Source organism: Dipteris shenzhenensis, chromosome 8 (genome assembly GCF_047967505.1).
Source record: "Dipteris shenzhenensis isolate YYH24624 ecotype China chromosome 8, Dip_SZ_1.0, whole genome shotgun sequence".
In the NCBI taxonomy this organism is placed as follows: domain Eukaryota; kingdom Viridiplantae; phylum Streptophyta; class Polypodiopsida; order Gleicheniales; family Dipteridaceae; genus Dipteris; species Dipteris shenzhenensis.
The window spans coordinates 8,274,094-8,287,727 of record NC_141603.1 but is presented as its reverse complement, the minus strand read 5'-3'; positions in this window follow the sequence as shown (position 1 = coordinate 8,287,727).

Genomic DNA, 13,634 nt, shown 5'->3' with positions numbered 1-13,634 from the left:
TACTTCACTTTGTATACCCATTTGTTTGCTATGGCCTTTTTTCCTGGTGGAAAGTCGCATCATTCCCAAGTATTATTCTTATACAAAGCATCCATTTCTTCATTCATAGTAGTTTGCCATTCTGGCTTGTCTACTACATCTTCAAAGTACACTGGTTCTTCTGTAGGCATGATGGTAGTCATAAGACCATAGTTGGTGGTTTCAATCAGAATTGCTTTGCCTTTCTCAGCATATGTCAATCTGGCTTGTGGTCTGCTTTCCCTAGTAGACCGTCTGAGCTACTGTGGCTCTACTTGGGGTGTTGTTGGTAATTCTTGCTCTTCTTCATCAACCTTTTCTATAGATGACTGTGAAGTGATGCTTCCATATCCTATGTATTTGAGGTTTTCCATTATGATTCCTCATCAAAGATTACATCTCTGGAGATAATGACCTTGCGGTTGATGGGATCATACAACTTGGATGCTTTGCTTTCTTCACTGTAGCCAACCATGATGCATTTGCTTGACTTCACATCCAAAGGATTAGAGTCTCATCCAAGGCTTGGAATTTGATATTGATGGAGTTGGAGGCTAAGAACATGATTGATCAAAGGGCAACACATTGAATGAGAGAATTGTGTGTATTGTTACAACTCAAAGCATGCAATACACCTTTACATAGCATGCGTGCATATGGCCATAGCATACATGATGTGTATACATGCAATAGTAATGTTGCAAGTGTCAGTATGCATGTTGTTTGTTGCTGATGCATTAAGAGGGATATCAAAATATCAAATGCAAACTACACATGCTGCACACCTAATTTTAAAAAAAAAAACACTAGTGAGAGAAAAAGAGAGCTCTAGTGGATAGGCCATGGATGAGAGTGTATGTGTGTGTGTGCGTGAACGCTTGAAGAGAGAGAGAGAGAGAGAGAGAGAGAGGAAGCATGCAAGAAAGCAATCATATTCTTAGCCTCCACCTCCATCAATATCATATTCCAAGCCTTGAATGAGTCTTTAAGGCTTTGCACCTTAAAGTATGCACTTGTGTGTTGAAAAGCCATGCAATTTCCTTCTATCAGTCCACTGGAGCACTACTATGTTTTTGTGTAGCCCTTCAACTTTTTCCCTGAGGTAACCTCCAACTCTATCCTTTCGATCTAGTCTCTTACTACCCATTCTACCGCCATTCTACATACAATACTCATTCACATTTTGCCTCCACCTCCATTACTATCCCTTTTTCCTTTTGACCATACTTATTACTTTTCTTCCCTTTATAATCCTTCGAAAACCCTTTTAAACCACCTTTCCCCCTTTCTCTCTCTCTCTCTCTCTCTCTCTCTCTCTCTCTCCAAAACTATTCCCTCGCTCTTTCTTTACCCTTCTCTCCCCTTTCTTTCTCCTAAATTCCTTGTTTACCTACTTTTTCCCTGTTTACCCTCATTTTCCTAAGTTTTCCTTAATTCCCTAAAATTTTCCTTATACCCCTCCCCCTAAGTTCCCTTATTTTCTCCCTTTTGATTTTCCCTACTTTTTCCTAATTTTCCCTAATTTTTTCCTATTTTTTCCTAGTTTTCTCCATTTTCCCTACCTTTTTTCTAAATTTCTTCCTAAAATTTTCTCCTAATATTTTATCTTTTACCTTTCCCCCCCCTCTTTTCCTAGTTTTCTTTATTTTTCTCCAATTTCCCCTAATTTTTTCCACTTTCTTTAGTTAAAAATTTCCTATTTTTTCTAAATTTTTCGTTCGAATTTCCTAACTTTTCCTATTTCCTAAAATTTGCCTTGTTTTCTTACCTCCTCTATTTTTCCTACTTTACGATATTTTTTCTATTTTCCCTATTTACTTCTCCCACATTTTTCCCTATTTCTTCTCCCTAACTAAATTTCCCCCCCTCCCATGAACTTCCATGAGCTTTCCACTCCTGACTACTATTTCCTTACTAATACTTCCTTAAATTTTCATTTTCTTTAATTTATTTACTTTTTCCTAACTTCGTTCTCACTAACTAAACCCCCTTCTCTCCCTAACCAACTCACACTCTAACCATTCCCTAACTACCCTAAACTAATTCCTATCCTGCCAATTGACCCCCCTTTTAAATTTAATTTCCCCCCTTAACCTTTTAATCAACCCCCCTTGGCTCTACTACACTCTTTTTTTCCACACTTACCTCTTTGACTCCCCCGACCTTCGGTTTCCATGCCCCTCACTCGCTTCCTTATCCCTCGATCTTCATGCCTACTCCCTCTCATTAAACCTGATTGCTTTGTGTACTATATAATAAAAAACCCCGTCTGCCTACACCACCTCCTACCTCTATCCTACTAAGCCTCTCTTTTGGTTCTCTCCCCTCACACTACAATCATCATGTTTTGGCAGCCCCCGTGTAGCACTGACACCTGCTTACCGATTCCTCTGCAATGAATTTTCGCCTTCCCTACCACCTCCTCGATTGTTGTGCTTCACAAACTGCTCGAGCCACTATCTCCCCCTCTGCACGTTAATCTTCCCCTCTCCCTGTACCATTGAACACTTTCTCTACCTCTGTCTCTTGTGCTAGTAGCGCTACTGTAACTTTTCAACTTTGCCTCCTAAGTCCTAAGCCCTTGTTTACTATGGTGCCATCATCATCACAAGCACCTTTCGTGCACAATCAATGAGACTGCGCCCCCATCCTTCTCTGATCTCATGGTCTTCCACCTCCGTCTACCCTCGCATGTCACTTATGGAGTTATGGAGTCATAGGTTCCTCTTTAGGTCTTATTGCATTATATCAAACCCCCACCCCCTCCTCTTTTTAATCCACACTCCTCCCCTCTTTGGTCTTTACCTCTTTGTCTAAATTCCCCCCTTTCAATATACTTATATCTAATTTCCCGCCCCTTAATTACCCCCCCCTCTCTCCCTTTAGCTATTCACTAATTTATTTCTAGCTCCATTTTCCATTTAGCTTCATTTACTCCCTTTAGCTACATTTACCATTTTTTTAAAACCCTCTCTCTCTTGGCTATTCACTTCGCCATTTCCCTTTGCTTTTCATGCCCCACCTCCTCTAATCTCTCCCCTTCAAAACTAACATCTAATATTCATGTATGTTATTTTCCTCCTCTAGACCTCCCCCTTTAATCTATGGTCCTGTAACTTTCATTAATTTCCTCATACTTCGCAAGCCCCCCTTATCTCATGGGTTGTCATCCAGATCCAAATCTCTTTATTTTTTCTTTTTGGCTTACCTTTATTTAGAATATTTATCACTTATATTCTTGTTTTCTAAACCCCTTCCTTTGTTTAAATTCTTTCTTCTTAATTACCCGTACAATTACACTTCCATCTTCATTAGTTCGGTTTCCCTCCACATCTTTTTACATTAATGCCCCTTCCCCATTATTTCCCCCCCTTTTTCCCCCCCTCTTTCTTTCTATTAATTTGTATTAAAATTATCTCTATTTTAAACTCAATTTGGCTTGGTTTTTTAATAACTACAATTGCTAGCATCACTATTCCTCCTCCACACTTCTTCCATAAACTCCTCCCCTTCCACACTCTTCTCACCTACCCCCTTTCTACAAAGGCTCAATATTTCTCTCTCTATAAGCTCTAAAGTCATACCTCTATCCAAACAATGTTGTATTTATGTTAAGCTTGATAAGTGTATGGCCAAGTGTAAATTTTATTGTGACTTTGATAACAATGGAGGGGTGCTTATGACACCTGTCTTCCAAACTAAAGTTACAACTGGTTCTTACTATTTTGCTTGTTGGATGGTGGCAGGTAGGCAGACTCCCCTCTTCAATAAAAGTGATGCTTTCCAGGACTTATCTAAGCTCAACTTCCATACAGTTTCCACAAAGTCATTTCTACAAAATGACCCACTGTTAATTTCCTTTATAAACAGGGATTTTACTGACTTGTACAAACTTTTCCGTTAATGCAATTAGTCCTATTCCATTGTCTAGCTTTGCTCTTTTGTCTTTTCACTATGCAAAGGGGTGTTGTCAAATCTTACACACACACACACACACACACACACACACACACACACACACACACACACACACACACACACACACACACACACACACACACACAAGCCTAAGGTTATGGCAATAAGAGATCTTACAACACACACACAAAGAGGGAGGGAGGGGGAGGGGAGACAGAGTGAGGGATGGGAGACACTTCAAAATTTCACCTTGTCACCTCAACATGTCTGCCATAAAGGAACTATACACTATATAATGGCTTAAGATCTCTCCTATCAAATTACATGTATCATGAATGGACACCTCAAACTTTTCACCTTGTCACCTCAACATGTGTGCTATTATAAGAAACTATGCACTATACAATGGCTTAAGTTCTCTCCTATAAAAAAAGTATAAAGTGGCTTAACCTCAACATTTCAGCATCTAACAATCCAACACATCACTTAGATTTGAAGCTGGACAAATGACTTAAGGGATTGTTGACTTTGATAATTTTACCTTTATTAGCACCAAGTTATACTCCACCTACAATAGACAGATCAAATAATAAAGATAACAATCAAATAGAAAACAACATTAAAAAAATACATAAAGAAATCACTAGTATAACTATCACCTAAGATGCATGGTTGTCCTTTCACTTTCAATCAATATAGACAATGTCCCAAAACTATAGTCAAATACCCTTGGCATCAACACCAATCCACAAATTGTAGAGACTAATAAGATTAGCATCAATTATATTATATTGACTTCAAAGGAATAAAAAAGTATACTAAACATATAGTTAGATCACCTTTTATACAAAAAAACCATTAACTAATGCTAACCCAATGGAAAGAAGGTATTCCAAGAATCCATTTGTTTCAAGCTTGTCCTCACAAAAAAGCATCATCTAAATCCTTAAGGACAAGTCCCCTCAATTCTATCTTGTAATTCATATTTATTATATCTATATCAAACATGGTTGGCTTTGATGCATAACAATGTGGATTTGCAGGTACCATGCTGTGGACACTTGACTGGCTTGATTGCAATGCGAGTTTGGTGGACATGCAGTTATGATTCTATCTTTTAAAAGAATAGATAGAGAAAACACTCTCATGTGATTCCTTATCTTCATATGGTCATCAACACTAGCAACATGAATATCCCCATAGAGTTGCTAAAGCATACCCTTTTTAGCCTTCTACAATAATAAGATGCAAGTGTTATACACATCACCCTTGGAGAAAATCTTATAAAAAAATACAAGAAGCAATATCAAGCATCTTGTGCAATATTGGTTTGGAACACTTTGTTGACGCCCACTAACGTTGTTTCATAATGATATTTTCCACTATGCCCAGGCCCACTTCCTGTCACTTGTTCATTGCATAGAATGTACAGGCTGCACTCCATCGGCTCCATAATCAAAGAGCTCAAAATCATGAGATGCTATGGACTAAGTATTTCATGCATGGGTAGGAGGTCCTAGCTCTGAGCATAGATGTTTAACCAAGCAGTATGCCATGGCTTCTCACCCACTTAGAGTACTGCCACCATTGTGCCGACACACAAAGTAGGGACCCCATGAATACTGGGAATTGCCCCACTCTTATGATTGGTCACACTCTATCTAATATCTATGGGTGGATGAGAGGGAGATCACTGGCGAGTCATTTTTTGCTCATTTTTGGTGAGGTTTAGGGACTTTTCTGTATATAGGTATCTTGCGTGACCCATAACTTATGCATTGCTCAATAGAATCTGGAAAACTTCAAGTTATAGTAGACATTCTAAACTTAAACATGAGACCAAAAAATTATGGAATAAGGATTTGGAACGAGACCGTTAAAGCATTACAAGTGCCATGTTGCATGTGAAGCATGCATCTTGAAGACTATAGGATATAGAAATTTATTCAAAAACATCAAAATTTTATTCTGTACATACATGAAACCAAGTAATCATTCAAAAGTACCCTATGTGAGATTCTCCTCAACCCAAGGACACACCTAAATGAGAACATTAAGCAAGGATTAACAAGCCTCCAATGTTGTGCTAAAATGATGCACACCCATTTGAGGGCACCCTCCATAACTTTTTTTTGATTTGTTGAAAACCAAAACGGATTGAAAATTTGGAATCCAAACTAGTGGGACTATTGCATGGTTTCATGAAAACATTGACAGTTGTTGGTATTAGTATCTAGATTCACCCTAAAATGGAAGAAGTTGAAAATGTGCAATTTGTGCATGTGCAAAGATCTTCTAATAAATCCAACACTATTTACAATTTTGAATTGTTTCTTTTTCCATGCGCTTGCTTGCTATATGGCTCATAAGCATGCAAAAGGTCATTGCATTTCATAATACACAGCATCAAACCCAATAGCATGCCCTTTGGCCTATTTATATTTTGAAGCATTTGAGGCCACATTGCACTTGTTTGGGATATCCAATTTTGCTGACGTGTATCATTGGAGGGGGGGAAACAAACGGTTGAAAATGTTGCTACTCTCATGAATTTTGAATTTTCACACCTCCCACCCATCAAATATTAGAAGATTAAGTACCAACAATCTACCCTCACCCTACAACTCGCACACACCTCGACGAGACCTTGTGCTATCTTTGGTTTGGCATTGCCATCTTTCGGGTAAGTTATCTTCTATTCTTTGCTTGCCTCATAAGCTAGCTTCTCTTTGTTTTGGTTTGGAAACTGATCATTGCCATGGCAACATGCAGCTCACCATGGCTTGCAAGAGAAGTAGACAGAGGTTGCAAGACAAAAAAGATGAAAAGCTTGGTAGAGTACAAGGAATAGAAGACTTCTTGCAGAGCAGTATTAGCAGGAAGCAATTTTGCAAATGCACGCATTTGATCATTTCCATCAGAGCAAAAAACATGAGCTGTGATGTCACGATTGTTGGTAGCATTCGAGGAAGGAACATCAGGCTATTCAGGTAAATACTAGTCTCGAGTCTTCACAAGCATGCACTTTAAAGTTCATAGAGTGACAACCCTACCAACACCTCGAGAGATGCACACAGAGCGGAAGCAATGCCCAATCATCCTGATCTGAGTAGTCTATGGGCTTCAATAGAATGCAAGAAAAGGAGAGACATCCTAAGTGTGGAAGTCATTGCAATAGTGGTGATGTTTTGGCATGAAAATACGAGAGTTTTTCCAAATGACAAGGACATATGTAGGAAGTAGATGCAAGATGTTTGATGAGCACATCATACACATGCTTGATACAACGCAGGTCAGTGGTTGCCTAAACCATCTCAGTTTTTGTTTGTGATTGAGCTTTGGGATAGTTTACTTGTTTCATTTCTTAACACAACACATGTTAGTGGTGGGTGCCTAAACCAGTTGTTTGTGATTGAGCTTTGGAATAGTTTTCTAGGTTGGCTTAGACTTAATGTGATTGTCCTAAACTAGCCCTATGGTTGGAACATCATGCAAATGCGGTGGATGGTTCAGCTCAAATACTAGAACCAGGCTGTGGCTTGGACTTAATGTGATTGTCCTAAACCAGCTCGATGGCTAGAACATCATGTAGTTATGGTTGGGTTAGCTCAAACACCAGCTATGTGATTGTCGTGAACCAGCATGGTTGAACAGAAAGTAACAAAAATATACTTCACAACAGAACAACAATATATTGTTATGTTACTAAACCATGTTGGGATATCTCAAGGTGTATGCCTCAGGCACACCTTATGTTTCTATGTGTGAGTGCTAGAGGCACAGTTAGGTGCCCACAAGCACAGTTAGGTGGTGGAGAGCCACATAGGATGATTGAGAGAATCTAGGAGCAGATTGAGGAGATGATTGTGGAGCTCTGAGGTCATCAGTGATGTCAGTGAGCTTGTATGAGGTGCCTACTTAAGGACCTCTCTTTTCTTCATTCCATAAGCAAGTATTCTGATTTTGTGTCCACTCTACTCTTTCCTTTCAGTATTCCAACATGGTATCAGAGCCATTTGATCCTCCTTGAACCCATTTTTGCCACATCATCATCTTCTTCCTCTTCTTCTTCTTCACCATCTCTCCCTCTTCTTCCAAAAATTTGCTTAAGCCTGTTCTCCTCCGATTCTCAGCCATTTCCCACGCCCTTCCAGCTGAAGATCCACCTAGTTGGGGCAAACTTTTGGCTGCAAGGAATCGACGAATCCTCGCTTCTGCTCGTCGCCATTACAGGAAGGTCGTCGACGTTCTCTTCTAAGTTTTCTCCCAGCACACTTGATCTTTCTCTAATTCCTTTCAGGGGGGGCTGGTCCATACCTAGAGCTACCTTGTGCTGAAATCTGAGCAGCAATGGCTACATATTGAAGGAGAAAACAGAGAAAAACCAGTCGATTTTGTTGAAGAAGGAGAAGGCGACCTGATGCGTTTTTTCGCCTCTTCTTCCCAGAGGTTCTACTATGGTATACCAGCTTTCTTTTGCCTCAAAAAGCCCCCTTTCTTTTGCTTTGAAGAGTGTGCTATAAGCCCTCCAAGTTCAGCTCTCTAGTTTTGACAGCTTTGACAAGCTTTTGAAAATGATGCTACATAAAATGCTACTCTAGCATTTCTGGTCTTTTGAAGTTTTCAATAACTTCAGTACAAGTGTTGCTTCAGTTTTGTTTTGACTTGCTAGACCTGGTTTTGATTGGAAAATGTTTATTTCACCCACCTCTATGAAGCATGTAAGAAGAAGCATCATTGTTTGAAATCTAGTCACTACTATTTGCTACATCAAGTGCTCATATTTTGGAAGTCTTTTCAGTTATTTTTTCCTTATAAGAGAGATAGACACTGCCCAATATCTGGGTTAGACCCTCTCATGGCTACCATATTTAATCTTGAGAAGTTCAATGGAAAGGGCTTCCATACATGGCAAATGAAGGTGAAATTTGCATTGATGCGGGAGAACTTATGGGGACTTGTCAAACCTACTCCTACCGCTTCTTCTACGGCCTCCAATGCTGGACAATCTTCAACTCCGACACGACCGGCAAGGGATCCAACAAGAGAAGAAAAGGCATATGGTATCATTGCTCTTGCTTTGGGTGATGATTATATACACCATATCTCTGACTTGGAGTCTCCTTCGGAAGCTTGGCAGAAGCTAGACATGATTTTTGGTGCAAGCTCTCACATCTCTAAACTATCACTTAAAATCTCTTTCTTTGAATTAAAGATGGCAAGTGATACTACTTTAGCAGCTCATGTCAACTATATGCGGAGTCTTATGACTCAATTAGCTTCTATCAACTCTCCTATCACCCCTGATGATGCTATGGCAGTGTTACTTAAAAGTATGCCTGAAAGTTTTGATCACATTGTTAGCACTTTGAAGAATCTTCCCAATCCTAACCTTGAAGGCATTATCTCTACTCTCCAAGAAGAAGAAAGGCATATGGAGCTAAGGAAAGGCAATGACACTGCTTATGCTATAAAATTCAAGAAGGGCAAGTATACTCCTTGCAATCACTGTGGAAAGACAAATCACCTTTCAAAGGACTGCTTCAAAGTTAATCCATGCAAGCACTGTGGCAAGAACAACCATAATGAGAAGTTTTGCAGAGCCAAAGCAAAGACAGAAAATGCAAATCTACTTACAGTGAATGAGCCTCCACAAGATGAGGCATCCTTTGAAGATTATGCATTTTAAACACATCTCTATGTATGCTCCAGATCTCTCTTTTATGTCAAGGTACTCAGCCTGGATAGTCCTCCAAAATGAATGAAATAAACTATTGTGTTTTTGTGTGTTTTGTAAACACCTCTGGTCACCTTATGATGTAGGCCATGTGTATATTTTGCTCCATGGTACCTCCTGCAGACATTGTGTGCATGTACATGCAGGGGAGATAACCATTGGAAGGTCTTTCTGTATCCCTTTTTGTTTACCTTACACCCAAGGGAACCCTTGCTAGCATGAGAACCTAGCCATAGATTTATCCTTGACCACCATGAGATGGCATGAGAAACTATGAGACTAGATGTATCCTTGACATAGCCTGCGGCATTTCCTTGAGGGGGGGTTTGTTGGGATATCTCAAGGTGTATGCCTCAGGCACACCTTATGTTTCTATGTGTGAGTGCTAGAGGCACAGTTAGGTGCCCACAAGCACAGTTAGGTGGTGGAGAGCCACATAGGATAATTGAGAGAATCTAGGAGCAGATTGAGGAGATGATTGTGGAGCTCTGAGGTCATCAGTGATGTCAGTGAGCTTGTATGAGGTGCCTACTTAAGGACCTCTCTTTTCTTCATTCCATAAGCAAGTATTCTGATTTTGTGTCCACTCTACTCTTTCCTTTCAGTATTCCAACAAACCAGCCCGATGGTTGGAACATCATGCAACCATGGCTGGTTCAGCTCAAACACCAGTGTGGTTGAACATACATTAGTTTTTGACTAGCTCGGTGGTTGAAATTACTATGTTTCTTAGTACTTAAATTAGTCCTACTGTTCGACGGGTCATATACCACTTAATTTCTAAACTAGGATGGCTTGGACTTAATGTGATTGTGATTGTCTTAAGCCATCCCAGTACTGTTTCACGTCAAACAATAGTATATGATTGAAATTATGGTTAAATAAAAATAAAGAAATGAAAAGCAATATATTGGTATAGAAATGAAAAGCAATATATTGCTGTTTACTAATTGTGAAATTTAGAAATGAAAAGAAATATACTTGCTATTGTATAATTATGACCGTCAGGCTAAACCAGCCCGGTAGTTGAAATATTGACTGTCTTAAACCAGCCCGGTGGTTGAAATTATGACCATGTCCTAAACCAGCCCAATGGTTGAAATTGTGACTATCCTAAACCAACGCGGTGGTTGAAATTATTTTGTTTTGCTAGTACCTTATTATATATGATTGTATTAAACCACCCAGGGGTTGAAATTGTTTTGTTTTCCCATAGGTTGATTAGTTTAATTAGATTGCGTTTTTGCACATACTGTATTTTGTTTTGTTTTTGTCATAGTAGTGCAAAAAGGGGGCCTGCATGTTGGGTCAGCAGATGGATTGTATCTCAATTTTATGGATTAGAATCTTGACATTTCAATTGGGCAGAGGAGCTTTGAACATTGGAAGCCCTGGTACGTCAGGAAACTCAAAGACAAGAATGTTTATTGTTGCCAATTTGCCAAACACACATAGGCTTTGACTTGTGTAGGAAAACTATGAATGACTTGTGATCTGGTTGTATTGGAGCATTGCTCCATGGGTATTAATGCCCATGTCTCCCTGATGAATATGCAGTCTGTAGGCCACTTGGATCCTCATCATGTGTTGCAAGAAAGGCCACTTGGATCCTCATCATGTGTCCCAAAAAACCACCGTGCTTGTTTTTGTAAATCCCAAACGATAGATTAACCCCACGCTTGTTTTTAGTATATCCCAAACAACCACCATGATTGTTTTTAGTCATCTAATCACATGCCATGGGATCCAATTGCATTTTCCTTGGTTGCACACAAGGAAAATAACTCCCATAAACAGGTTGGTTCTCTTTAACTATTGTCAGATTTCAACCACCGGGTTGGTGAAATATTAGAAAATGCATTTGTTTATGGCATCCCCTTTAGGATGGTTCTCTTTAACTATTGTCAAATTTCAACCATCGGGTTGTGACCGTAAATCCACAGGTGATCACAAATCCTAAACGAATGAATTGCATGCCATTCATCTTGTAATAATAGAAGCAAACCATCACGTTGGTGGCAATTAATATCCTAGTGTGCAACCAATCACCACTATGATGGCGAACACTTATCCTGCACTACCATCTTGCTATCCTAAAACGGATCATATTATTGCAAAGTGCTATACTAAAACAATCCCCTTTAGGCTGGTTCTCTTTATGTGTTATCAAAATTCAGTCACCGGGTTGGTGACCACAAATCCTAAATGAATCACAAGCTATTATATTGTACTGTATTATTGGAAAATGTCCATCAATTATAAAGTCCAACTCAGGAAACATTTTCATATTATAAAGTCCAACTCAAGGAAACATTTTCAAATTATAAAGTCCAACTGAGTGAAGTAGTCATAAGAAAAGAGAGACTTCAAACCCAACTAAATGCAGCATTTTTAAATTATAAAGTCTAGCTAAGTGAAGTAGTCATATCCAAGGATGGATAAATGGTGAATTATGACTTTAAAACTGAAGTTATATAGAAAATTCAAATGTATAGTCAACCCCTAATGTTATATACCCGGGTAGTAACCAAGTTTTACTCTTCTACATTTTGAAAAGAGATAGCCATCGTATCTAAGGATGGATATATGAAAAGACAATTTACTACTTTTTTGTTTCAAAGAAGAGAATTTACTAAACTCAAGTTCTATTGAACATCCGACTATATCAGAGGGGTGGTCAGCCCCTAAAAGACTCTTGGGTAATATCTATCTAAGATTCCAAGAGATCAAGTCCAAGATCTTTAAAGGACTTTATATTTATGCAAGGATTCCAGGACAAGGGCTCAACACTTTGCACATTGGGAGCCTTCAGCAACATACTTTGCAAACTGTGGGTTATTATTGTATTGAAGGCCTTCCTTTAGTTCTGCCTGCAATATGACCATCTTGTGAATGACACTCTTGGGAACTCTATGTTCCTCCTCCAAGCGATCAATCTCATCTATGAAAATCTTGGGTTTCCGAGGGATGCCTTGCAAAATGGCTTCATCAAGCTCAGGACAAGCATTAGAAAAAATGTCATTGCTGCTGTGGCTTTCCATCTTTGTTCCTCTGTTGTCGCTTCACTCAAGACCTATCAGGTTTTTAAACTATTTTGCTCTTCTACTATCCAAGCTATAATTGTTCATATATTCTAATCTATCAAATCAAACCATCTTAACATGCTCAACAATGTAATCAAGTGAGATCTTTGCTATCTTTGAAGACCTGTGTACCGATAGATTCCCCACACACTACATTGATGAATATGACAGATTAGTTGTATGGTAGTTAAGGCTAGAGAAGGTAGGCACTGGCAAGGAAATGCATTTCATTGGTTTAGGATTAACTGCAAACCCCACAAAATATAACCTTTAGTAAATCCCAAAAAACCACCGTGCTTGTTTTAGTAAATCACAATCAATAAATCCCAAACAAGGAAAAATATAAATCCCAAACAACCACCATGCTTCTTTTAGTGACAATGACTGTGCATGAGGGACCATCTAATTCATAGATTCAGATTGGCATTCAGTCCAAATCAATCAGTCCAAATCAAACTATAACAACAATGATTGTACATGAGAGTCCATCTAATTCACAGGGTCAAATAGGCTCAGATTAGCATTGAGCAAGAATCAGATTGTAATAACAATGACTTTGCATGGGGGACCATCTAGTTCACAAGCTTAGATTAGCATTCAATCAGTTCATCAGACTGTAATAACAATAGTTCTTATTCTTATGACCGAGAACTATTGTTTTTACAGTCTGATGAACCAACTCAATGCTAATATGATGTCTTGTTTTGATCTTGCCTTTCTTCAGTTGATTGTAATAATAACAATGACTTTGCATGAGGGGCCATCTAGTTTATAGGCTCAGATTAGCATTGAGTCAAAATCAAACTGTAACATGACAATGACTTTTCATGAGGGACGATCTAATTCGCATGATCAGATTAGCATTAGGCTCAAGATAT